Source organism: Pteropus alecto, unplaced genomic scaffold, assembly GCF_000325575.1.
Source record: "Pteropus alecto unplaced genomic scaffold, ASM32557v1 scaffold3, whole genome shotgun sequence".
Taxonomy (NCBI): Eukaryota; Metazoa; Chordata; class Mammalia; order Chiroptera; family Pteropodidae; genus Pteropus; species Pteropus alecto.
In genome coordinates this window covers 11,862,600-11,889,013 of record NW_006442484.1, presented here as the reverse complement: position 1 = coordinate 11,889,013, position 26,414 = coordinate 11,862,600, and the positions used below count along the sequence as shown (strand labels likewise).

At 40.1% G+C, this 26,414-nt stretch overlaps 1 protein-coding gene across 2 annotated transcripts in view; it reads right to left on the bottom strand.

Annotated features, from left to right (window-relative positions):
- The window catches only part of GPR39 (G protein-coupled receptor 39), a 183,757-nt gene that overhangs the window by 105,028 nt on the left and 52,315 nt on the right, over positions 1-26,414 (bottom strand). The window lies entirely within an intron of this gene.

The following is a 26,414-nucleotide window of genomic DNA, read 5'->3' as shown; positions in this document are numbered from 1 at the left end:
CTAAGTAGTCTAGTATACATACCAGAGTGACTGCTTTTAACATTTAGTATCCCGGGATTTTTTTTTTTTTTTTTTACCAGTACATAAAAAAGTGTCAGCATTTTTTAAAATTACTGCATTGATCTCATTATGCAGTTAATTAACCCAGCCCCTACAGATGAGCATTTGGGTTCTTTTAAATCCTTTGCTATGACAAAAATTGGGGGACTTCTAAAATAGCACTAACATCCATATAAAATAATTTTTTTCCTTCTTTTCTCCCTCCCACCCTCCGTCCCTTCATTTTCTTTTGCATTTACTCATTCATTCTACAAATATTCATTGTGTGTCCACCTGTGCCAGGTGCTACTCTCAGGTGTCCCAGCAGAGTGTGAAGGTCACATCACATTGGCCCATCACAGGTGGAGGAAGGAGGGTAGAGTTTCATATGGAGACAGAAAGCAAATCGCCCACAACCCACACTTTCTTTTCTAGGATGTAATTATAGATACTAATGGGAGAATGCCCCACCTGGAGGTCATCAGAGTGTGACCAGCTAAAAAATTTCGAGCACTTCAGACCCAGACGGCCTTAGCTGAGCCCCTAGCACTGACATTCTACATTCTATACTTGTGGTGGGGAAATATTCAAAATAGGAAATGGCGATCATCTGTATCCTCTATACTCTAAAACACCCTCTATCATTTTTAGGTAGTTTCCTTCCCCTAGTTGGATACCCAAGACCTCCTTCTGAGGCTCACCAGCAGCCTGAGGTAGTATCCATATTCTGGGCCATTCCAGGCATCTTCCTGCTACCAAAGTCTTCACAGAGCCCACTCCTCCTTCCCCAAATATGGGCCATCTGCTGAGAAGTTCTGAGTTATCCAGAAAATGTGCCACCCTCCTCGTAAGGACCACCTCAACTCCTACAGGGTGCACATCCCACTAAGGAGGCCTGTAAAGAGTAGCCAATGACAATGATACTGAGAATTCACTTTTGCTGAATGTCTAGTTAGCAAGAGGTAGGTACAGGAGTTGAGCCTCTGTGGCCTGGCCTGGCCTCAAGAAGTGGAAACAAAGGCACACATGACCCAAGTGTCTGGGAGGGACCAGTGGAAGGGAGTCAACAGTCGCTCAATATTCAACCAACATTTAGAGTGTACCCTATCTGCCAGGCATTGTTTGATCTACTGGGGATACAGCAGTGATAGTCCTAGCTCTTGGGTGGTTACATTCCAGTTGGAGAAATCAACAGTCAATAAATAAGAGCTCTGCTAAGTGGCAGCTGGTCATCAGCTCCCACTTGCTCACTTACTGCCCACTTAGTCACTGTGGCCAGGTGACAGTCATAGAATGAGAAACAGCAGGCTGAAAGGGGCCTCGGGGATCTATGTGGTAGATACTTCACTGGTGGCTTACCAAAGTTAAATGAGGGGTTAATATCAGAGTAACCAGAGCTGGTCTCTGCCACTAAGATGTGAATGAATGATCTCAATAGGTGATGATGACCATGACAATCATAGCTATTACTCATGGAATATATTTTGGGGGTACTGGACTTTTCATTTTGCATTTTCTTGAAAAAATTTTCAAGCAGTCAGAGGTAGCTATTCTGCCATGTAGGTTTGGGGGTGCAAAGGTCCATAGAGCTGGGGCATTAAAATTGTAGTAAGAACTCAAAAAGAAAAGGTCGTTTGAATTTTCTTTCACCAAAGTAGGATTTTTGGTTTTTTTGTTCAGTTGAGTCATTAATCTTGACTGCCACATATTGTCAAAAAACAAAGACTTTTCTAAATTTCTCTGGCATTTATTTAATGTTTCTAGGGCTCGGCCCAGAGAATGAGTTCATAGGCTGTTCCCAGTGCAGAGAAGATTCCCCTTTGACCCATGCCTGCCGGGCTGCTGGGGCTAGAGGTGAATGCTGTGGGGAGCCAGCAAAGCCTGAGGGCTGTCCCTTTGGGCTGGGGGAATCATGAGAGGCAGAGGAAGGCAGTGCTGGGGGAAAGAAATCAGGTGAGTATCAAAGACCTGGACCCCTTGAGAGGAAGGGTCAGGTAGAAGGGATGTAGACAAATTCAGCTCAATGCCAGGGAGTCAGCACTCATCCAAAAGCTGTCCCTTTCTCCAGACATGCAATGAGAGGACCTCAACCAAAGAGAGAGGTAGAATGCATGTCTCTTTGCTTCTAGGATCTTTAATGACTTGCTTGACCAAATGCAGTCAGAACTACCTAACTTGTGAGGCTGAGTCATAGAAAGTCTTGCAGCTTCCACCTGGGACTTTGGGAATGCTTACTCCTGAGATGCTTCTTCTTGTAACCTGGCCACATGAAGGACACATATGATTGAGCCATCTCGGACAGAAGAAGCTCCAATGAGTCTCCTGGTGAGTGCAGCCCCAGCTGACTTCATGTAGAGCAGAAGAACTGCCCAGCTGAGCCTGGTCAACTCATAGCATCACAAGAGAGAACAAAATGGTGGTTGTTTTAGGCTATTATAATTTCAGGTGGTTTGTTATGTAGCAATAAATAACGAAAATATTAATTGGCACATCTAAGTTTCCCAGGCTTTTAAATAGAAAAAAAAGAAAAAATACATGCATGCATACATACATACACATATGATATATGTGTGTATGTATGTATGCATGCGTGTGATGTAATTTACATATATATTAGAGACACAGCAAAGAACTGAGTGCATGTTCATAAGTATATGACGGTGCTCTTTGTAATGACTATGGGCCCGGCATAGTAAGTACTTTATCATCATAACTTCACTCAGTCTTCAGAAAACCCCATTAAGTGAAAACTATTGTTAACCCCAGAGTTCAGATGAGGTCACAAAGACTCAAAGAGGTCAGGTTACTTCACCAAGTTCCCACAGCTGATAAAGAGGAGAGCAGAGATTCGAACCTGATTCTTAAGCTGGAGTCCCCTACGTCTGCTCTGCCTGAGGTAGTTCCAAAAGACAAACGAGAACCACCAAGGACATCCAGAACACAACCATAAGAAGAGGACTAGGGGTGGTAAGAAGCCAACAGAGAATGCCAAGAAGGAAGGTGCTGTGCCCCACCTCATCCTTTTGGGTGTCCTTGTCTCTGCATGAGTATCTCTTCCAGAATCCTGTCCACCTTCCCCACTGCTGGGCCCAGGTAATCTGCTGTGTCAGCATCCCATGTAAAGCTAGGCTTATTCTTCCAGCAAATGGTTCAACACTTATCTTAATATCTATATGCTTTAGATTTACTTACAGCTCAGCTGCTTCTGCAAAGTTTATACGTGCAGAACCATAGAGGCAAGAATAAAGAAATATGATAAGCCACGCATCATGAGAAGTCAACCACAAATACATGTGCTTTGTGATAAGCACATGACACAGTGGTTCAATGTATGAAGTCATCACTTTACTTGGAATACTATATCTCAGTTTCCTCATCTGTAAAATAGAGATGACATAGAGTGGTTGGGAGGGTTAAACAACTAATACTAAGAAATGTTCGATTAATGATGCCTGGCACATAGTAAGCACTTTGCTTTGTGCTTGCTATTAATAGCCAAGACAGCAGTTGGCCCTCACCCCAGCATGGCTACTTTAAAAAAAATTAATCACCACAATCTCCCCAAATATAACACTGCTCTGGTCGGCCAGTCCATAAGCTTGCCAGAAGAGATCCCGAGCCCTTCTTCAGCACTTCATGTTCTGACTAGTGAACCCTGTTCGCAGTAATATATAATCTTACCAACTGCCTCCAGAATTTTAAAAACTATTTTGTCATTTTTGTTTAGAATATCATACAAAACCGATTTGAAGTTTAAAATATTTCAGTCAGATCAGTACAGTATTAAAGAATGCATTATAAATTTTATTTTAATTATATTTAATAACATTTATAATATATAGTTCAATTTGTACTTATTTGCATTTACCAAGCAATGCACACAGTTTAACTTGCTCTAGGTTAACTTTGTAAAAAAGAATTTGATTTGTTCACAATAAATACTATAATGTTATAATATATCGGGTTTGGTTTGGGGACTGAAAATGTATTAAAATGTTTTTCCACATCAGAAACAGACAAACCCTGCTTTCACAACATGATGTGGGAAATTCTCACACCATGTACTGTAAAGGTAAACTCATTAATTTTTATATATATTTTTTGTTTTCCTTTTAGATAATGAGATATGAGGCTTATTTTTTAGAGATGTTTTTTTTTTAAGCATATCTGCAGATAACACATTTTGGGTAAAGAAACCCTTTACTCTGAATAAATGAAAAGCCAAATTGAACATAATCGTTCTATTTCCTCTTAACAATGGCTTTTGGGAAGCTACCCTGATGCACTATGTGTATGCATGGTGATCAAATGAATGCGATATACGATCAGATAAAGATCATCTCGAGGCATATTTGAAAAATTATCATCATGTTTATGCTCTTCATTCATTTCATATATTTCAACTTCAATGTTCCTTATCCATTTTATCACATCTATTGTAGTAATAAAGTAAACACAATAAAACCAAGAACAAAACGAATTTAATACTTAAGAGCAGCCTAAGCCACCATAGTAGCTAAGTTGCAAGGAGTCGAAATAATCAACTTGTATAACCATCATGACCAACCAACTTGACCATGAGCCCATTAATTTGATCTACACCAATGGCCCCACAAGACCTCTGAGTCATACATGGGAGACATATGGATTGTTAAAAATTAATGCTACTTGTTGGGAAATGCCTCTCTCCTATCCATCCCGGGTGCCCTTCCTTACACCCATGGCCTCCTGAGAGCCTTTCTCACCAGTCATACACAGGCCTCTCTCCTCTGGGTTTTGCCCAGCATTTTCCATCGAGATGCTTCAGGATCTGGGCAGGTGTCTGCAATCAGGTAAGACAAGGCGGGGCTGGGCTAAACTGTCAGAGCCAATGATGACAGAGTCAAAAAGAGGGAACTTAATGGTGACAGGGCTCCTGCCATGCCACTTCCTCAACTTTCATTCCATTAAGACCTTCCATCAGCCAGTTTTGTGAGGGAGGGATCATTATGCCTATTTACAGATGAAAAACCTGAGAATTTTGCTCAAGAAATTTCCTCAAGATCACAACTATTCATAATTTTGTTTTCAAAGAATTATAAGGAATGAAAACATAGTTACAATATAAATATAAATAAAATTCTTCAAATACTACTTACAAGCACATCGCCATGTCTGAATCTATTTGATTACCAAGTTCAAATAATAAGCAATCATACAGGGGGACATGTGTGAATGTGTGACTGTATGATGCACATGAGGTGTGTGTATACATGTACAAGTGTATGTGCATGCATGAATATGTGTGAGCATATTCATGTGTGAGTGTGTGTTAGCATGTGTGTGGTGTTTGGGATGAGGTTGCCATTGGTTTTAGATGAAAAATACAAAATTTATAAAGTGGTTATCTTGAGTTATAAAATAGACAGTAGTTACGGATTGTTTTCTGTTCTGTACTTCTCTCCACTTTCTCTCTAGTGCTCATATATTATTTTAACAATCAGAAAGTTTTCAGGGTTTTGTTTTTTGTTTTTTGTTTTTTTTTTTGTAAATTAGGCAACACATATTAAGCTGTTCATCACCCACTCCCCTTCACAGCGGGTAAGAGTCGACCTGCCTCCCAGGCTGTTAGGTGGAGGCCTGGAGGTGAAAGGGAATAAATCATGCTGAAGAGTAGATGGAGTAATCAAGAAGGATTCAGGAAACATATGCCCTCCAGTTTCCCATCTCTCTGACCCTCTCTAGAAGTTTCTGATTCCTGCTTCCTCTCTGCACAGCCCAGTCACTCTGGATTTCTGGAAAGCCCCTCCTTCCACATCGGCCTCCTCTCTCCTGAGAAGATGAGGAGCCTGTAAATGTAATGGCTAATCCAAGCACCCAGAACCCTGTACCCTAGGAGTTGTGGGTCTCATGGTCTACAGAGTGACAAGGGACAACTGGACAGTGGGAACATAAGGTATGAGCAGGCATGTCTCTGTCCCAGGCCATCTGTGACTGCCCCCCCACCCCCGACCCTCCTTCACCAACATTTCTTTCTGTAAAATGTTAAACCGAGGGCCTTCCTGGGCCCTAGCCACTGACAACAACAGGTGACAGCCCAGTGACATATAAACATGATTTTTACTGCACTTAACAAGATGCTGCGCCTAGTCTCTGGGAAAAGTCCCTGTGACTTGTGGATTCCATTTAAACATATAGAAATGTTTGCCGTCCAAATGGGCAGCTTCCTGTCTTTGCAAGGGAAATTTATATTTTCTCATTAGGAAACTTGATAGCACCCTAAACATTCAGCCTCTAGTTCTCAAATGGCAACCCTTCTACTTGCCCACAGAGCAAGGCCTCAGGCAAGACCTGGAGCAGAAGAAGCCTGTTTATCCAGGAGGCATACTGTAGAGGCTTGATGGAGGGACCAGAGAAAAAAGAGCTGAAAGTCCTCTGTACAGTGTGATAAGCCTCTAAAGTTAGACTGTGTTGTATAATACAGAACTCTGCTGGCCTTTGTTTCTGGCTCCAAGGAAAATAACAAGAGTGTCTTTCTTATTCAAGGTGGGTCTCTCAGACCACACCTGAGTTTATGCTGAGGTGGCTTGGTATGGGCCTCAATAGTTGGACAGTTGATAGTTTCAGGATGGGTGCTGGCCAAGCTGGAAAGACCAATCATGTGATTGAGGGTTGGGGCTTAGTGCCGGTAATATCAGTCTCACCTTAAAGGTGTGAGTGTGCGCATGTGTGCATGCGTGAGTGCATGCAGGAGCCAAGATTGAATTCATTCATATGGCCAGTGATTCAACCAATCATGAATGCATAATGAAACCCCAATAAAAACTCGGGACCCGAAGCTCAGTGCAGAGTCCTGGTTAACTGTGCTGGGAGGGTGACACATTCTGAGGACATGGAAGTGTTGTGCGTGGCACCCTCCCAGACCTGGCCCTATGCACTTCTTTTGTCTGGTCTTGATTGTATTCTTGATAATAAAACTGTAATCATAGGATAGAGCTCTCTTGAGTTCTGTAAGTTATTTTAGCAAATTGTCGAACCTGAGAGGGTCACAAGAATACCAGAATCTGTAGCCAATTGGTCAAAGATGCGGGTGGCCTGGGACCCTCCGAGCATGTGACTGGTGTATGAAGTGAGAGTAGACTTGTAGGGGACTGTGCCTTTCACCTGTGAAATCTGATCTAATTCTAGATAGTGTCAGAAATACATTGCAGACTGCTGGCGTTCGCCCGGCCCCTGGGACTTTCTAGCTGTGCTGTCTATTCAGGCAAATTCTTATCCTTTCCAGTCCTCACTACATACATCTAAATCAGTCAAGAGAGAGAACACATGTAAAACTCTCAGACCAGTGCTGATATCAGTAAGCACTCATAAATGCTACCTGTCACTATTGAGACCTATGCCCTGCCAGCAGCGTGACAGGGGTTTCCATCCTTATCTGTCCTTATCTTTAGACTCCTAGTTGCTCTCCAGCCCTTTTTAAGGTGTTACCCAAGAGATCACTTTGGTCAGCCCCATACTTTTTCACATTTTCCTGAGTTCTATGTAATGTTATTCCTTAGTTATTCATTTGTATTTCATGTCTACATATAAATAAAATTATTTTCTATTTACATACCTAATAAGTAGCATATCACATGAAGAAAGCTGGACAGTATTTCACCAAATTTGGAGAGGCATGTTGAGGTGACCTCACTACAAATAGAGGCAGGCGGCATACAAAAGTTGGCACTGGGGGATTCTTGGAGCATTTCAATTGTTTTCCTTTTATACCAAGGAAACATTATTCTAAACATTTCAACAAGTGAATTTAAGAACCATGTACACAGTTTTTAGTCGTGCTAGAATTCTATGGGCATGACAGGGATTCACCAAATGTTCATTACTTCTTTTAAGTCATTGCTTTAATTCTATTTTATGTGGAAACACTAAGAAAATCTGCCACACAAGATACCATTATCCAATCTAACATTGAGAAGGATGAGACCTTTCTAAAATCAGTATGGGGAATCTGTGGGGAGGGCCAGTTGGGAGAGACGGGCTCTTCTCAGGGAGAAAAGCCAGAAGAGCATTTCAAAAAGATAGATGGTCTCTTGAGGCCTTTAAGCCCAAGGAGCGTTTGAGTGCCCAGAAGACAAACAGTTACAATCTAGAGATTCTGGAACCAGGGCCCAAGCTGAATCGACTGACAGCAGAGCAGTTGGGCATGGCTTGCTCTTTCTCTCACAGGTAAAAGAAACCAAAGTTCCACTGAGAGACATGTAGTTGCCAGTCAAGAGACACACAAAGTACATGTTTAGGTGCATGACAAGAGGAAATGAATGATGGGTCTACGCTCCAGTTGCTAAAGACTATTACATTAGTTTAATATTAAAAATTGGACACAATTTGTCACCTGTGATTGAAGAGTGAGCTAAAGTGATGCTACTGTAACAATAAAGTCAGGCTGGAGCCTATTTAAGGGACCCAGAATATAGGGTATTTTCCAGGTAAGAGCTATGCATTTCAAAAGGGCGTAGTGTAGAGGAATCTTTATTACTATGTTCTTGGATACTGCTGAGCCTTTCAAACCTCCCCCTTCTCTTTCAGACATTGACAGAGAGTATCTATTTCTCAATAACCATTAGTAAGTCATTAGGCAAACAGTCCACATGATGGGGTGAAGATCGGTCTGAGCTGCTTCAGGGTGGAGTGGCAACGGGAATTTATTCATACTCACTGCAGACTGTAACAGACTAAGCAGAGTGTTAGAGCTTTGTTCCAAAGCGGGAAATAATTATAATTCTTAATTGGTTATGACAATTACATAAGCCTTAAAAGGAGTCCAACATTCATCTTTTTACTGTTTGCATAATGATGTATGGGCAAGAAAATTCAGATTCCAGACTCCAGTGAAGGATCCTCTGCTCTCAGTTGGAGATAGTTTAAGAATTGTGTTCAAAGGTGGCAGTAGTCACATGAGTTCATAAAATCCTCTTCTACTCACCCACATCTTTTTCTTTTGGTCTCTCCCACCAAATCAGAACTCACTCTTCCTCTCACATTCAAAAAACTGGCAGTAGAGGTGAATAGAGAGGGGAGAAAAAGGCCTCAGAGGACAGGAGAGGAAGAAGACTGATGACAATCAAAAAGGTCAGGAGAAACTTCCAATTGCTTGAGGATATCCATTTAGGGAGTCACATATTGGGTATTTGGAATTCATATGCAAATGAGATGTTAATCCTGTGGCGACACACTTAATGTGTATTTATACACGGATCTCCCTACATCTAACCACTCTTACATCAGAATGTATTCCTCTGGAAAAATCTCTGCAGTGATCACTGGCTTGTATGATCAGCTTTGGAAGAGATGCATGAATGAGGACATCGAATAATTGTCTCTGTCAGAATAGCAAATTTCTACAATGGCTGCATAAAAATAAAAGTGAAACTAACGAATCAACCGGATATTTTAAAAACCAGTGGAAGTCAGCTCTCTCCCTCTTGCCTTTGACATTACCTTGTGTTATTCCAAGCCCCCGGGAGCCCAGGACTTACTGACGGACACCATAGAGTTGTCAGAGCTCCCTGATCAGATTCATCGAAGCCGCTAATGACGCCTGGCACCAGGCGTGCAGGCCACATTGCTGCGATGCCAGGAGGCCGGCAGCCCAACGCTGCAGTGGCAGCCCAGCTATGCCAGGCAAAGTGGAGTTGATGAGAACTCACATAGAATTTGCATATATTTGCACAGTATGTCAGAAATACTTCTAATCTCAAACAGTCATGGAGCGAGGAACAAGTAGAGAAAAAGCAAAAAGAGTTTGGTAGAGGGAATGACTGAGCTTGGCAAAGGCCTAAAATCTCCTCCTTGATGACATCTACACTTCCATTTTAATTGCCTTGTTGGTGACCCCTAATAAAATTACCACTGGGTTATTTTCTAGGCTGCTGCCTTTGTTTTAAGGTAACTGATATTTTTTGGACTGAGAGCTTCCTGCAGCAGCAAAGGGAGTGGCAATTAACACATTTTCCTGCTGGAGGCTAACATGTGTCTTCATATGTGTGGATAAATAAAAAGTAATTGTGGGTTCATACAGGAAATTTACAGTGCTGTACTCTGATATTGACCTGTTCAGCAGAAGAGACTGGGAAACACGCCGAGCCAGGCCTCACCCTTATTTTCTTAAATGAAAGGGTGTAAACCAAAATATTTCAGTGATGGGGAGAATGGTGAGCAAGATGGCATCAGGACTCTGCACACCATCTGCACTTCCATGGAGCACTAATAGGGAATAATTATATTGCTCCTGCAGCCCAATAGCTGTCCGTCTCTGGAAGCAAGACTGGTTTCCCAGGTCTTCTCAGAGGTGGTTGTCTGGCAGGGCTGAAAATTGGATGTCCAATGCTGAAATGGCTCATTAAAAGAACCTTGGAAAAGAGAGCTGTTTTTTTGAATCTTAAAGACAGTAATGAGTAACTCAGCAAGCTGTGCAGAGAAAACCTTGTCCCTAAATTAATTTTCAGTGGCTAGGGACCAAAGAAGAGAAAAAAATTTTAAGGTAAAGCAACAGACAAGGGGAGGGGAGAGGAGAAGTGGAGTGAGAAAGGGAGGGGAGAGAAGGGGAGATATAAGGAGGGGAGAGGTAGGGAAGGGAAGAGAGAGAAAACACGTTTTCTAGCCAGATACTGATAAAACTTCTCCAAGACGGCTTCTCCAGAGGAACATTCACCAGCTGCTCCCTGGCAGGCAATTTAAAACTGTCAAGAAGTTCCATTTATTGCTGGCTGATGAGTCTGCAAGGAAGGTGCGCTGTGTGCACATTAAGTAGAATTTTAATACAACCCAGCCCCTCTACTCACGGAGGTCAGCAAAGAAAGCAGATCGGAATAGGCAGAAGTGAGCATGCTTATCCAGAACGTGACCAGGAAAGGTAGGTCAAGCAGTAAGGCTAGAGAGAACAGGTCCTATCCTATTCTGACCTTGGCAGAGATCCTCACCCCGAGGCTTCCAAATGGAGTCCACAAACTGACCTCTACAGGCCATAGCAGTCCTAACTCCAGCTGTGCCTCTTTCCCAGCATGGTTTGACCCAGATGTCCGGCTGCCTGGATCAGGGGCCACTGCCATTTTCAACTCTTTCTTGACAAATATAAGATTTATTTGCACTATTTAGATCCTATTCCTTCTTTAAGGGGGAATTTATACTAAGTCTTCCATGAAGCCTTCAAGAACATGCCAGCCACATATGAAGATCTCTCCTTTCTCATATCCCTATACCTCCTCACCGGAACCACTGATAGTGACATACCCCTGTATAGCCTAGTTAAATCATTGTTCTCTTTCTAGTGTCTCTGATTTATCTCCAACAAGACTGAAACCTCCTGGCAACCCAGCAGAGCTGTGGATCACATCCCCTCTCACTACCCGTAATCTCAGCCTTGTCCTCATTTTACTTAAGTCTCAAAAAGTGGTTCCATACAGCTTCTTCTAGTTACCATTTCATCTTCCCCATTACTGACGTGTAAACTCACTTCGTTTCAAAAAGTATTTGAAGAAACTTGGAAAAATGCATTCCGGATTAGAAAATATTTATAGGAAACGAGGAAATCAGGGAAACAAAAAACAAAGTGAGGAAAAATAAGCTGAAGCTAGGGATGTGTTGAATGAATTCACATGAAAAGATGTGCCTGAAGATGCTACCATCTGCTAAAATAGGACGCGAATTTGACTCAGTTTTCTGGTGACTAAACAGAGGAGCATAACAGGGAAACATGAAATAAGGCATAGCATCTACGTGATGAAAAGGACTACGTGGCTCAGGGAAAATCATGCCTAGAATTAAGGCCTGAGGGAAATTTCTCCTCTGGGCCCCATCCTGTGAGCCCTATGTGACAGAGTAACAACATGAATAACAGGAAATTAATGACAACATAACTCAAGGCACTACTTAGTGAGGGGGAAACAGAAAAGGACAAGAAATATGCCTGCCTTCATGGACATTGGATTTTACTAGGAAAAGAAGCAATGATGAACATGTTCATATCACCTTGGTTCAATAGAGAGCCTGGGAGATGGGTGCCTGAGATATGATGTTCACGGGAAGGTCTCCCTCAGAAGGATGTGGAGGCATTGGTGTGGTAAAGACCATCATACGCTGCTGGTGGGAAAGAAAATTGGTACAGCCACTGTGGAAAACAGTATGGAGGTTCCTCAAAAAATTAATAGTAGCGTTACCATATGACCCAGTAATCCCTCTTCTGGGTACCTACCCCCTAAATTTGAAAACATTTATTTGTACACATGTATGTACCCCTATGTTCATTGCAGCATTATTCACAGTGGCTAAGATATGAAAACAACCAAAGTGTCCTTCAATAGATGATTGGGTAAAGATATGGTACATACTAATCAGCCATAAGAAAAGATGAAATACTGCTACAACAGATGAAATCTGTGACAACGTGAATGGATCTTGAGAATATCATGCTAAGCGAAATAAGTCAGATGGAAAAAGTCGAGAACCATATGATTTCACTCACACATGAGATATAAAACTGAAAGCAACAAACAAACAAATCAGACAAACAAAAACTCATAGACACAGACAACAGTATGATGGTTACCAGAGGGAAAGGGATGGAGTGGGGCGGCGGGGGAGGGGAAGGAGAGGTAGAAAAGGGTAAAGGGGGTCAAATATGGTGACGGAAGGAGATTTGACTTTGGGTGGTGAATATACAATACAATACACAGATGATGTATTACTGAATTGTATACTTGCAATTTATATAATTTTATTAACCAATGTCACCTCAATAAACTTAATAAATTTTTTTTTAAAAAAAGAAAACTTGGACCATTTCTGTAACATCCACTGGTCTGGCCAGAGAATCCAAAATCTGATTCAGGGAAAGCAACTCTGTGAGGGCCTGTATCTTGTCCCATCTTTTCATGGCCAAGATTCTTGAAAGAGTAGCCTACCCAGGCTCTCCACTCCCTCACTTTCCAGCTGGTCCTCTGGCCCCTGTATCTCCCCACGGCACTCCTCTCTAGAGAAACCACACTAGCCATGGGGCCAATGAAGCCATATTGCCACTTAGAAACACTTTCAGTCTGTTTTTGATTGGAAGTGTTGGTGTATTTGTTACTGTTGATCATTTCCTACTTGGAATTCCCTCCTTTGGCTTCTGTGACCCCTGTTGTTCTTGGTTTTTTTCCTACCTCTTCAGCCACCCTCTCTCCATCAGTTCTATAGCCTCATTGCCTTTGATTTGCTTCTTAAATATTGACCTGACTGAATGCTGTCTTCTCACTCTATAGCCTCTCTCTGGTGAAGTCAACACACCCGAGTTCTCTGCAAATAACTCTCCTGTCTGTATCTAGTTACACTCTATGCTGCTCTGCTAATCCTCAGACCTGTGAGGTCAAGGCATCTCCCACTTGACAGTTTCAAATTTAGCCTTTCCAATATGGTTCCTCTCCCAAGTTCCCTGCACTCATGTAGCCACCATCTACCTAACTGCCTAAATCAGACACCTCAGTCTCATCTTTAAGTCCTCCTTCTCACTCTTTCTCATACCCAATCCTGTTGATTCTGTCTATCTACATATATCACCTATTTGTTAATTTCTCTCCTTGCTCCCTAATGACCATTAATTGAGTCTTACTATTGTCAGACACTGTTCTAAGTGCTCTATACTTTACATATAATGTGTCATGTAAACTTTACAAGCACATGAGAGAGCAAGCATTATTAGCCTGCATACTCCACAGGGGAGGGAAATGAGGCACAGAAGTTGTGTGACTTGCCCCAGGTCACATAGCAAGGAAACGTGAAGCCAGGCTTTGAATCCAGACATTTCTGACTTTGAGGCTCAAATACCACCACTGCTTTTTGTCACTTCTCACCCACATGACTGCAATCACTTCCTAACTAATCTCCCTGCCTCCATTCCTACTCCCTTCTCTGCTCTGCTGCCCTGCAGTGTGATCTAACTAAAACTCAAAACTGAGCTCACCACCTTCAACTTAAAATCCTTCCATGGTCTCCTCTGGTTTTCAAAATAATCTCCAGCTTAGGAGTTTAATACCACTAACCCACCTCTTCCCCCACCACACACACATATACCTATGATGTACCAGGAATTGTGTAAATATCTCTAAGCAATACAAAATGCAGCTCCTATTGTCAAGAAAATGTTGAATAAGTAGGCAAACAACATGTATAAATGAAAAGTTAAACATAAAAATTAAGGCCAAGATTTTAATTGAAAAAAGAGGTCACAAGGCAGGATAATTTAGTGGTGAAGAGGGCAGACTCTCAAGCCAGACATCTGATATACACAGAATTGTCTCTCCTAAATGATACTTTTTTCCATCTCAAGCCAGGCACTTGTGAATGATCAGTTAAATTCTGGTTTAGTTTGAAAGATATTTTAATATTCGTATATTGTTCCAGTTCAATACTTTTAGAAAATGAATAGGCTTGGTTCTCGTTCAAACCGGCTACTAGATGTTGCTGTTTTGAAAAATCCTTGGTTTAGTGCTCAGTTCGGTGGGGAAAAAAAGAAATTAATTTGGCACTCAGCTTGGTTCAAGGTCCACAAATTAAAGCAGTTCTTTCCAGTTGTGGTTCACACTTGAGCTTGTGCCCAGTTATCGACTCAGCTCTTGGGCCTGGTTTACGTGGTCATGGCCCTCCACAGAGCTTTTCCATCCACCAGCCCCACACATATCTCTCCACTTCCTCCACCCTGGGGTGATGTGCAGGAACTCCCCAGCACAGAAGTACCTGGACCTTGGGGCCTACCATCAGGGAAGCTTCTCCTTAGCTGAGAGGGTAGAGGACATGTGGGCTTCTGTCCAGTATGGAGTAAACCCACCCACTACTTTGAGACTAGCACTCTCACACCTCTTGCAGGCCTCAGCTCATGTCACCTTGCCTCTGGGGTCTCCCCTGAAATCTTTAAAATAGTCACCATTCCCTCCTCCCACCTTCTCAATGCCCCCCCACTTTTTTTTTTACCCCTGCTCTATTTTTCTCTGTAGCATTTACCAGCAACTGATCAACTCTATATTCTATTGGCTTTCGGTCTGCCCTCCACTCCTCCACTAGATCGTAAGATTGAAATTTTTGTCCATCTTTCTCACTATTATACCCCTCACTGTCTGGAATGGCACCTGGAATATAATGGAAGTCCATGAAATATATGTTAAATATTGAATAAACTCCCTCAGTCTAAATCCAAAGCTTATGATTAGAGATTTCCAAGGAGAAGCAGAATTTGGCCTGAAAACTGTATTTCTTTACATTATGAAAGATATCCCATTCTTAATGAGTTTTTCCTTGTAATAACCTCTTCTTCCTTGACTTCCTTTCCATCTCTCCGCTGTCTCCATTGCTAAGGTGAAGCAAAAAAAAAAAAAAAAAATGCATGTGTATTAATAGACTGCCTCCTTCCCCTCAAATATTCCATTTCCCATTTCTCTCTCTTCCCCCCACCTCTGAGTTCCTTTGGCTCCTCTCAGCTGAGGGAAGGCCTTTGCACCCGCAATGAGCTGGTCTTTAGTGGACAGTGTGATTTGCTGATTGGGCAGGACAGAAAGCAGAGTAGAGGCAAACAGGCAGCTATAAGCAAGGTGCTTTGAGGACCACCTGCTCAGAAATATAGTTCACCACAGAATCTCATCAGAACTATCCCTAACATGGCAACATTTCTTGTATTGTATGTAGTAGATATATACATTTAAAAAAAAGGATATGAAAGAAATTAGAACAAATATTTGTTCCACCCAGTAACAGTACTTTTGTTTAATGATTATTGATCAAATAAAGGTGTCTGTCTTTCCTATCCACTCTTCTCCCACACTCACACCAAACTGTGTCCCTCACTCAGTACATGTAAGTCACAGTGATCAGCCAAGGGAAGTCCGTGGCACTCTCTAAAATGTTCATTAAAAAATCCTCAAGAAAAATTAAGACTATAACCATACAACTAAGAAAGTCCAGAAAAAAGGGAGCAATTTACCTACTTACCATTCAGTTTCCCTGTGGCCAATAGAGAAAGCAAATAGGACCTAAAAATGGGCTGATTTTTAGAAAGTTTTATATATTTTTTTATCCTCTAGCTATTTTTATTATGTTTGTTTTTGGTATACATTTTCACTGGGATGTGTCTAGGTGTGAGTTTTTTTATTTGACCTTCTCGAGATTTAATGGGTTTCCTGAATCTGCTTAATTTCCTCAGTCTTGGAAAAGTCTCGGCCATTATCTCTTTCAATATTGCCTCTTCCCTAATATTCTCTTTTCTCCTGAAATTCTCACGCTGTCCTCCATGGCTCATAACTATTTTTCCATCTCTTTGCCTCTCTGGACTGCATTATGAATAATTTTTTTAAATTTATTCCAGCTCACTAAACTTCTTTTCAGCTATGTCTAATTGGCTAATAAATCTGCTAAATATAATAGTTAAATTTTGACCATTATAATTTTCACCTACAAAATTTTTATTTTTGGGGGGGTCAGATCTGCCTGATCACTTAAAATTTCATGTTCCTTTCTCATTTTCTAATTCACTTTATTCCTTTAAACTTGTATTTTATAATCTATGTCTTATAATGCCAATGCTTGAAATCACTGAGGATATGCTTCAGCTGTCTGTTGGTTTTCAGGCTCTCACTCTTAGTTCTTTGTTTCCCATATATGGTTTTATAATTTTTTTCCAAAGCATAAGCTTATTTTTTTCCTCATAACATTATCTGTGAGAATTCCCTGAGAACTAGGTTATAGGTGAGTTTCTCCAGAGAAGATTTGTTTCCTTCTGCCGGGTGCCTGAGAAATGACCGAACCGGACTTCAACTTATAACTCAGTTTTCCACCTGAGATTTTTCAAACCACCCATACAGTGTGAGTTCAGGCTACAAACCTACATGAGGGCATTCAGGCATACAAACTCTTATGTGAGAATATTTTCCTTCCATTAAGAATGAAGGGTTGAGACAGTCAATGTTCTTTGCTATCCTCTGGAGTTTATTTCTATTCCATCCTTATTCTGACGGTATAGCTCTTTGGGGTCCTAACTTAATATAGGTTGGAATAGTCAAAGTCTCCAATTAGACTTCCCATTTTAGACAGACAAATTGGACTTCCCATTTGGGGCTTTTTTGCTTGTCTCCCATGGTTGTAAAAACTAATGGTCAAGTTCACATAATCTGGCAAATGCCTGTAAGGGGTCACAGTAACTCTCTGATACCCACTTTTATTTAGTCTGTGGCCTCCAAGGTTCTTATTTTTGCTAGCTCATCAGTGCCTTTTGAAATATTTTTAAATGGTTTAGCCAGTATTTTTTACTTCTTAAAAGCAGGAAAATTGTCATCAGGATTTCTACTCTACTAAGCAGCTGGATAAGGGAGATACCAAATTCTCTTTACCATGCAGCCTCCAGAGGCCAAAATGCCAGTGAATATACCTATGGACAAATGGTATGTTCACTGGCGTATTGGCCTCTGGAGCTGGCCACACGCCTGAAGCTAGGCAACACACCAGTGATCGTGAGCAAAGGTGAAACTGAACTAAAAAGTACACTTTTAGCTTTAGAGAGTTGCCTAAGAGACTGAAGATGGGTCATTAACCTAGGCAGGATCCAAGATCTGCATTATATATTCAATTCCTTGGGGTTAAATATGTGTGGCTGAGCGGAGATATTCCTATCAAGGTCAGGAAAACTCCTACACTCTGATCCACCAACTAACAGAAGGCAGCTGGATTCTCAGGACAGCACATTCCCAGCCACCTCCAATCTGAGGATTTTATAGTATGCAGAAGGTTGTCCTTCCTACTTCAGGAGCAGCCCTCCAGACACCCTGAGGCTTGTGCCATATACCCTGGGAGAATATGCAGAGTGAAAATTCTCAGTGGTGGACTTGGATACAGTTTGGAGCCTCTGGTGATATCCAGTGGGGAAAAGATTGAAGAGCAACTGGGTCCTGGAGTAAAATAATGTCAGTGATGGCTGAGGGTTAAATATCTCTTAAAGAGACAAGTATCAGCCTATTAGTGGGCTCTGGGGTAACACTAAAAGACTGACATGAGCCACATAACTGTGAGACCAGAACTGCCCATTGCAGCCTGACCAATACAGATAGACTTCTCCTATGACAACATAAAAGAGGCACAGCAGCAATCCATCATTCCATGGAAGTGAAACCAACAAAGAGGGCTGCCTAGACTCCTGACATTTGTGCCACGCAGCCACTAATGAGCAGGATGAGGCAATAGGATGGGTCACAGGTGTAGGCCAGAACCCACTGATAGATGGGGATAGATGAGAGCTGACCTTGTACCTTGGCTGCTCCACTGTCCCACACATCCTGCCCTAAATGTCCTGTGCTGATCAACCTGCATTATAACAACAATGGTTGACACACTCTGTATACTACTTAAATGTCTACCACTGCCGTGATTATATTTAATCTTTATAATAACTCTATGTGGTTGTCTTATTTCCTTTATTTTGTAGATAAAGAAATGGAATCACAAATAGCTTAAGAAACTTGTTCAAGGTTACACACAGCTCATCTGTGACAGAGTTCATATTCAAGTTCAGGCAAGCTGGTTCCTTTGCTACATTGCATGGCCATGCACCATGCAGGTGCGTTCTTGTGGAACTAAATGTTGTATGTATGAAAACTCTGTAGGTTACTTTAATAGTCACTAAACACTCACTCTGTAAATATTTCTTTTTATAGGACATGTGAATGAGTTTCAATTCTGTAAAGGCAAGAGAAGGAGAAACTGCCATTATTATAAACTAGTTTGCCTCCATCTGATTAGGAAACTACCACTAATAAGGAATCTAGGGTAATAAAATCAGGAGCTTTGAAAACATACATTCACTGATATGCAAAAGGTGATAACAGTTTGGTAGCAAAGTATTGTTGTTTCCAAAGATTTTGAGCAGGAGTATAAATCAATGTATTGCGTTGTAATCTGTAAAGACAGCTACCATAATCCCAACCGCAGGGCCTCTCCCATCCAGACCTAGAGCCTATTTCCCTTCCCTTTGAATTTGGCCTAAACTTTTACTTACTTTGATGAATATAATGCAGTAGAAGAGATGCTATGTCAGTTCCAGGAGTAAGTCTTAAGAAGGACTGGCAACTTCTACTTCTGTGCTCTTGGAAGCTGTCCATCCTCTAAGAAACTCAGCTATACTGAGACCACCATGCTGTGAAGAAGGCTAAGCTAGTCACAAGAAGAAGACATATGGAGGAGCCCGAGGCACCAGACATGTGACTGAAACCTTCTTGGGCCTCTAGCCTAGCCCAGCTGCTAGCTAAATAGAACCATGATGGGGCAGAAAAAATTGCTAGCCAAGGCTGCCCAAGTTGTGAAATCATGAGAAATAACAAATCATGGCTGTTTTAAGGCTCTAAGTTTTAGGGTGGTCTGTTACACAGCGATAGAAAGCCAAAATACATAGATTAATGTGATAATATATAGCATAGCTTGTCAAATCTGTTATAAATATGTTGTATATGAATAACGGGAGAAAGTTGGCAGCTCAAATAAAGGTAAGAGAATAAAAATTGACATGCTCTTGGTTTAGAACTAGATTATTAACTTAGTAAAATGATCATTACATCAAAAACGTAGAAATGAATGAAAGCCATGCATGCAAGATTCTGCCTCATTCTAGAACTAAGCCCTGCTGTCACTGGACTATCTGCTTGCCTTCAACAGGCAGAGTACCTGTGCAACCCCAGGCCTGAACTCTAGTCTTTCCCTCATCTAAGAAAACCCAGTGACTTCTAAAAATAAAAAAAGATTGATCTGTGATTCTGGATCTTGAGGAGAGAAAGGCAAGTCAGAGACATCTTGTTAATGAGGAGTTTAGGGGCACCAAACAGAGACACATTGAGTGTAAAAACGTGTGAATACTGGGACAAGATAAGCAGATAAAAAGTCTTTGAGTCCATAAGGCTGAGAAGAACAAAAGGACATGGGTCAAATATTAAGGTTTAAACCTAATCAGTTAATGGCCAGGCTGTAAACAGATGCAGACTGAGCAGGAAAAAGAGCTGAACACTGACCCCTACTTGGGACACTGGTGGAAGTCAATGCAGATCCACTGTTTAGGGGAAATTAACAACACTGAGAGAAGGATCTCCAAGTTATTGTCCAATCGGGAGAGATGTCCAGCTTCCCTTCACAGCAGCCTTATTGCTCTGTGTGTCGATATTGTGTGTTTAAATAAGGCAGTCTCTCTTGGCCCAGATCCTGTAATTACAGCTTTAATCTACAGGGAAGCACTTCCTGTTAAGGTTATTAGGAAGGCCTGGGAGGGTGAGCTCTGAGTATGACTGTGGGTATAACATTCTTATCCAAGGTTGAGAAGTGAGTAAAGGCTGTTGGATAGGACCGCATGCAAAGATAACCTAACTTTCATTTTAGTGTTTCCTTCAACTTTGCCCCATTTTGGGGCCCCATTTCAACCATTTTCTGTACATCATAACTCAGTGGCTCCTTTTTAACATAACATTTAACTTGATAATGACTGCGAATGGAGGATAATTTTCCATGGGAGATATTCCATCAAAATGCAATGAAATAAGTCAATGTTTTATTATTCTTTGTATAAATCCATTCTGTTACCCGATTGATGTTCTGCTTCAAAATCTTTAGCCCGTTAAGTGTGAATCTAATAAATGCTTGCTTGTGATTTTCAAAGGCATATCTGAAAAAAATTTGATGGCATCTGTTCTATCGGCTCTACCATTATTTTCTAATATTCTGATTAGAAGGGAAACTCTCAAAGGAGCAAAGAATCTCAATTTGTCCTCTAACTGGTGAAAAAACTGAACTATTCAATGAAGGGAGCCAAACAACTCAGCACTTTCTCTCTTCATGGTGTCTCTTGGTTAGACTATTAAAGAATTAACAACAACGAAAGGAATCAACAAGAAAGTTGTTATATGCTAGCAATCTGTAAGAAAACTCAGGTCGCTCTTAACAGGAAATGGGTTTCCCATTTCCTTAGGGATAACTGTGGACAGCAACTTTCCAGCATGGGCAGTTCAGACTGTGGGTTCCTTTTATCAGCACCTCTACTTCTCCATCCTTATTGCCTAATGGGGGAAAAAGAAAAAAAGGAAATCCAGAATACAGGGGAAATCAGGGAACCAGGAAAGAAAGTACGGTCAAATGGAAGGAAATTGAGAAATTGAGTGTTGGAGGTGGACACAACCTGGGTTCGAATTTCAGTAGTGCAGCTTACTAGCTGTTATGTACTTATTCGACATCTCTGAGTCCCAATTCTCTCTTCAGTGAAATGATATTTATGTGAAGAGTTGCTTTGAGAAGTAAATACTTTATTGAAAGTGTTCGGCCCTCAGTAAATGGAGCTGCCATTTTTATGGTAATGTGACTGTCATCAAGGCTGTGATACAGTTTACCACCAATTAGCTGTAGGATTTTAACCTCTCCATTCTCCACATACCTCCAGTGATTTCCACACTTTCTCCCTTCCTCCCTCCACTCCTAACACCTCATACTCTACATCATCTATGCTTATTTTTTCTCTTGCTAAAGAGAAAAATGACTTTGAACAAAGTCAACAGAAAGTACATATTAAGAAATATACATATATAGTTAGTGAGAAAATTAGTACTGGCCAGAGTTATAAGTCATTATAACATTTCCAAAGGGCAATTGTTGATATGTATCAAATGCCTTTAAACATTTTATATAAACATTCTATTTTTAAGGGGTTTATGCGAAAGAATTGTCAATGTACATATACCAAAATTAAGTTATAACGCTTTTCACAGTTTTTCTTAATAATTAGGGTGGCCATATTCTTTGTTGCCCAAACCACGACACTTTTGAGATAAAAAGGAAATGCTGTTAATCATTAAGCTCGGTGCAAACCAACAGTGCAAAATGGAAGCAATCTAAATGTCTAGCACAGAGGATTTATAAAATAAAGACTATGCAACCTTTAAAAAAAGATATAATAGAGAAAATTCAGTCACATGGAAAGATGTACCTGATATATTAATGGGAAAAAAACAGATTGCAAATTAATATGCACAGTATGGTCACACTAAAAATGCACACACACTTGCATGCACAGACATGACCTCCATGATTCTAGGACAGATGACACAATGGTCACAGTGGCTATTCCTGGGTGTTGAAAATTTGGGCTATTTTTATTCATCTATATTTTCTAAAATTTCTATAATGAAAATGTATTCTATTTGCTATTTCAAAAAAAAGTTATTTACTATTCTATATTTAGAGTCAAATATTGTTTTAAAAACTCTGGTCTTAGAATATAACCTGTTCTCCAAAGCCTGAGGTGAAGTTTCTAAGAATCTAAGCCTCTCAGGGCTGAAATATTTACATAATGTGTTAAACAAAACTCAACCTCACTTCAGTATTTGAAAACATTTGCCCACAAATATCAGTAATAAAATTCTTTCTGACCTAGGTGACACAATAAAGCCCATAAAATTGCTCACAATTACAATTCCAGATTCTGGCCTTTGAAAATATCCCCAAATGTTTTTATTCCCTCCTGGTAGGGCAAGCATTAAAAAGGCACTTTGCAGCGCTCACTTAGGCAGCACATGTACTAAAAAGACACTTTTCAGTGCCCAAATAGGTGATTATCTTTGTAGACCAATCCATGTGGGGGTGAGATCTGCTATTTCAAGGCTCTCCTTTTCCATCCTCAACAGAATTCCCCTGAGTGTAAAAACACCGATTTTGAATTACAAATCTGCTACTGCCACCATTCCAGGAATCTGGAGGTGGTGACCTTATAAAGCACTGACACGAATACATTTGTAAACCTCTGGTCCTGTGAAATGCCTAAAGTAAAGAAATAAGCTCACACCTCTGAGGCTGCTTCCAACTTAGATGACTGAGATGCCATAGGAAAAAAACACAAGGGCATTTTCATTGTGGTTTATATGTGCATTTCTCTGATAATTAGTGATACTGACCATCTTTTCATATGTCTATTGGCCATCTGCATGTCTTCTTTGGATAAATGCCCATTCAGGTCCTCTGCATATTTTTTAATTAGACTGTTAGGTTTTTTGGTGTTAAGTTGTATGAGTTCCTTATTTATTTTAGATAGTAACTTCTTATCGGATATATCATTGGCAAATACCTTCTCCCATTCAGTAGGTTGCTTTTTTGTTTTGTTGCTGGTTTCCTTTGCTATGCAAAAACTCTTTAGTTTGATGTAGTCCCATTAGTTTGTTTTTTCTTTCCTTTCCCTTGCCTAAGAAGATGTATCAGAAAAAATATTACCAAAAGCAACGCCAGAGAGTTTACTGCTAATGTTTTCTTCTAGGAGTTTGGAGTCTTACATTTAAGTCTTTAATCCATTTTGAGTTTATTCTTGTATATGGTATAAGAAGGTAGTTCACGTTCCATTTATTTTTTTATTTTTTTGCATGTATCTGTCCAGTTTTTATTGAATAGACTGTTTTTAGCCCACTTTATGTTCTTGCCTCTTTTGTCATAGATTAAATGACTATATAGATGTGGGTTTATTTATGGGCTTTCTCTTCTGTTCCATTGATCTGTGTCTGTTTTTATGCCAGTACCAGGCTGTCTTGATTACTATATCCTTGTGATATAGTTTGATATCAGATAGTGTGATACCTCCAACTATGTTCTTTCTCAAGATTGCTGTGGCTATTCAGGGTTCCATATGTGGTTCCACATAAATTTTAGAACTTTTTGTTTTAGTTCTGTGAAAAATTCCATTGGTATTTTGATAGAGATTACATTGAAGATATCACCTCACCCTGTCAGAATGGCTATCATCAATAAATCAACAAAAAACAAGTAAGTGTTGGTGAGGCTGTGAAAAAAAAGGGAACCCTCGTGCACTGGTGGTAGAATTACAAATTGGTGCAGCTGCTATGAAAAACAATATGGCAGTTCCTAAAAAAATTAAAAATAGAACTACCTTATAACCCAGCAATTCCACTTCTGAGTATTTATCTGAAGAAATCTAAAACACTAATTAGAAAAGATATCTGCATCCCTATGTTCACTGCAGTGCTATACAATAACCAAGATACAGAAGTGAGCTAAGAACTGATAGATGATTAGATAAAGAAGATGTAGTACATAAACACAATGGAATATTACTCAGCCATAAAAAATGAAATCTTACTATTTGAGATAACAAAAATGGACCTAGAGGGTATAATACTAAGTGAAATAAGTTAGAGAAAGACAAATACCATATGATCTTACTTATATGTGGAATCTAAAGAACAAAATAAACAATAAAAAACAAAACAGAAACAGGCTCATAGATACAGAGAAGGAACTGATGGTTTCCAGATGGGAGGGGGTTGGAGGGCTAGGTGAAAAAGGTGAAGGGATTAAGAAGTGCAGATTGGTAGTTACTAATTAGTCATGGGGATGTAAAGTACAGCATAGGGAATATAGTCAATAATATTGTAATAACTATGTATAGTGCCAGGTGAGTACTAGACTTACTAGGGGGATCACTTTGTAAGTTATATAAATGTCTAACCGCTATGCTGTATACCTGAAACTAATATATAATGGTATTGAATGTCAACTGTGATTGAAAAAGAAAAATAAAAAATTAATAAATAATAAAAGTCTGAATTTGGGGGAGGGGGAAACACAAGGGCATTGTGATTATTTGACCAGCTTAGAAATAAAGTTCTAATGAAAGGGATGGGAAAAAAATTTTAAAAGAGAAAAAGTATTTTTCAGCAAAGGAAACCTCACTTCTCCTTAATTTTCACAACTCCTGCAGAATATTCAACCTCACATTGAGGGATTCAGTGAAAGAATCCATCTGCGATCCACATTCCATAATGCGCCTTAATTTGGAGAGTTAGGAATAAACCACTGAGCAAAGCCAGCTAATAAGTAAAAGACCAAACATCTGGAAAAATGAAAGAAAATGTAAAACAAACAAAAAAAGAGCTTCTCACAGCTCTTAAAACACAATTTACACAATCCACCACGAGGCTGCAGTCAGAATTAATCCAATACCAAATTCCTTGCCTCTCCACATAAGTCACTAATTCTGGGAATAGATCCATCATTTTCTTATCAGCACAGGTTGAGGACCTTCAAGTCATCTCTGGCTCCTGCTCCCTCAATCCAGTATCCAACAAGTGCCAAATCTTGCTAATTCTACCTTGATAACTCCTCGACTTTCTCTTGTCCCTGTCAAGTTACCTTTTATTAGGCCTAAAGCAACAACTTCTAAACTAATTTCCTATTTCATTTCCATTCCAACCCCAATCCATCTCACACCACACTGCTACATCTGTATTTTTTTTTGTAGTGATAAAAAATAGAAAATAGAAAATTTACCATCTTAACTATTTTTAAGTGTATAGCCCAGTAGTGTTAAGTATATTCACATTGTTCTGAGCAGATCTCCAGAAAATTTTCACCTAGCAAATCTGAAAGTCTATACCCATTAAACAACTCCTCTTTTTCTGCCTCCCCATCCCTGACAAAAACCATCCTTTCTGTTTCTATGAATTTGACTACTTTAGATATCTTATACAGTATTTGTCTTTTTGTGACTAGCTTATTTAGCATGATATCCTCAAGGTTCTTCCATATTGTAGCATGTGACAGGAGTTCCTTCCCCTTTAAGGACGAATAATATTTCATTACACCTATGTAAAAACATAGATTTGGAATTACAAATCTGCTACTGCCACCACTTCAGGAATCTATCTATCTATCTATCTGTCTGTCTGTCTGTCTGTCTGTCTGTCTGTCTGTCTGTCTATCTATCTGTCTGTCTGTCTGTCTGTCTGTCTGTCTGTCTATCTATCTATCTATCTATCTATCTATCTATCTATCTATCTATCTATCTATCTATACGTAAATATATATACACATTTTGTTTATCCATTGATGGATCTCTGGGTTACTTCTACCTCTTGGCTATTGTGAATAACACTGCTATAAACATGGGTGTGCAAATATCTCTTGAAGATCCTGTTTGCAATTCTTTTGACTATATACCCAGAAGTAGGTTTGCTGGACCAAATGTTATTTCTGTTTCTAACCTTTTTGTGGAAGCTCCACAGTATTTTTCCATAGTGGTTGCATTATTTTACATTCTCATCAACAGCACACAAGAGTTCCAATTTTTTCACATCCTTGCCATCATTATTTTCACATCTCATGGATATGAGGTGTTATCTCATTGTCGTTTTGAGTTACATTTCTCTGATGATTAGTGTTGTTGAGCATTACATCTACATTTTTAGTCCCTATCTCTGGTCAAACCCTTTCCTTTCTTAGAGGCTGCTTAATGAATAGAGTACAAATCCATTCAAGGCCTTCCATAATTGCACCACATCCATCTTTTTTCATACTAC